Here is a 2,160-nt window from a genome sequence, read left to right as displayed (position 1 = left end):
TCCTGGTTCATGAGAGGATGAAATAAAATACAGTATTTGTAGATAATCGTAGCTATTTCACACGTCTTTGGTAGTCCCATTGTAGTTATATCAGTGTTTACTGAAGGGAACATTAAAATATTAATGGTATATTACAAAATAAAGACTTTCTTAAAGGAAAGTTGCACCTATTTTACCTTTTTAAGAGTAAGCCATGAAATCTTATCTTGTGACATGTCTCTTAACTATTTATAATAAAAATTGGCATTTGGGTATAGTAACCACAGCAATGTTCTACATCCCTAAGATTATATAGGTAGGACATGTCAAAGATGACTGTAGTCACTCTGGAGGTCCTATTAGAGAAAACTGTAAAGGGAGACCTCATAGAAAGGATATGAGTCCTCACTCTGAGGTTCACTTTTTCTGGTGCTTTATTAGCAACTCTGAATATTTTTATAAAACTAGTTACATTATAAATGGATTGAGTGTTTGATTTACATTTGGTTTTTATGTAAGAAGTGTCACAGAAACACGCAGCAAGCAGGCTGATTGCAACAGCAGACTCGGAAACGTCTAATGTAATTGAGTAGTCTGCTCATCGTGAGGTGTACATCCCAGTGCCTTTAACCTGGATTTCTAATATCAAGTGAAATGGGTGCAGCATTCCTTTGGAAATAAAAACTTTATCTTTTTCAATCGGTAATTATTTTTTCCATTTTACGATTTCTTCAGCGCACCTACTTTCTCTTCCTCCTTGGTCTATCAATATATTGCAAAATGTTTTCCCTCTAAATGAAATGATCACAGGTTGTCTAAATAGCACAACTAACTGAATGTTTAACTGTAGCGACCAAAAAGAAGAGAACCTGGGCTCCACAGCAGGAAACACATAATCAAATGTTTGAATAATCACAACTTAAGATATGCCCAGGAAATTCCTTGCTTAATATTTTTCCAAGATTTGGTTTGAATGTTTCTTATTAAAGTTACCTTAAGTGAGTATTTTATTTTGGAAGGTATAATAGTTTGTATATTTAACAGAAAGGGGGAAAATGTAACCAAAATTAGTATTCTGTCTCTATACTTATTGGTACTTGAAGATTCCTTTCAAAAGAAACCCCAGCCTTTTCCTAATTTCAATACTTAATTCCTCATTTTAACTTGTGATCTTTCTAATTCAAAAGCTGTTTTCTTTTTGAATACCATGCATGGAGGTTAAGCTGATGATAAAATGGTTTGCAATAAAAGGAGTCAGCTTAAGTCATTTAATCATTTCAAGTGCTTTCTGCATCCTATAAAAATGTTTGAGACATTTAAGAGAATTGTGTTTTCATTAAGTTTTGCATATCTTTTGTTATGCCATGTAAATTCCCTTTTTCGTATGATTACAGAAAGGTTATGATAAAATGATTATTAGTTCATTTATATTCACTTGTAGCAATTACATGAGAATTTGAATTTTGTCATGTTTGGGTTTGTTCATTCCCGTGAATGATGGTACAGTTAGGTGAGCTTTTCTGTTATGGTACCCAAACTCACCATTTGGTCCTCTTTAATCTTTGAGGGTTTCAATAAAAATTGTTCACTCATATCTGTGTTCTTTCCTTTTATCTTTATAAATATGTACTGTCTCCTGGAAGACACAACATTGTTGTTGACACTGTTCTGGGTTTCCTGACTGACAGATCTTTCAAGCACAGAGAGATTATAGCACTCATTTTAGCTGGGCACTTAAATTAAGTGGGAGAATTAGAGAAAGGGAGATTAACCACTTATCCTAATCATTGCCCATTTCAGTGATTTTATTGAATACCATGACGAAACCTAGAGGAAAAGAGAAAGAGGCCTGTTTATGTTCATGTAAGAGGAGGAAGTAGTGTCACCAGCTAAGAACCTTGATCCTCCATTCTTGGTACCAAGGAATGCTTTTCTAATGATCTGTACATTATCCTTTGGGTAGATAGAGCTTATGTCGGTAGGATTATGGTGACTCTGGATGATACATTTATCATTTCAGGGTTATCTAAGGTACTTTCTCTGATGGGGGAAAACCAGAGTTTAGGTTTGTGATGTCAGTACCTGCTGAAAGCATACAACACTGTTGGCCTGTGACCAAGGCAGAGTTTTCTGGAACCACCCCAATGTCCTATATTGCAGTGTCATCAGAAGCCTCCTTTT

Source organism: Myotis davidii, unplaced genomic scaffold, assembly GCF_000327345.1.
Source record: "Myotis davidii unplaced genomic scaffold, ASM32734v1 scaffold1, whole genome shotgun sequence".
Lineage (NCBI taxonomy): Eukaryota > Metazoa > Chordata > Mammalia > Chiroptera > Vespertilionidae > Myotis > Myotis davidii.
The sequence above is the reverse complement of the archived record's forward strand: the minus strand, read 5'-3'. Positions refer to the sequence as shown.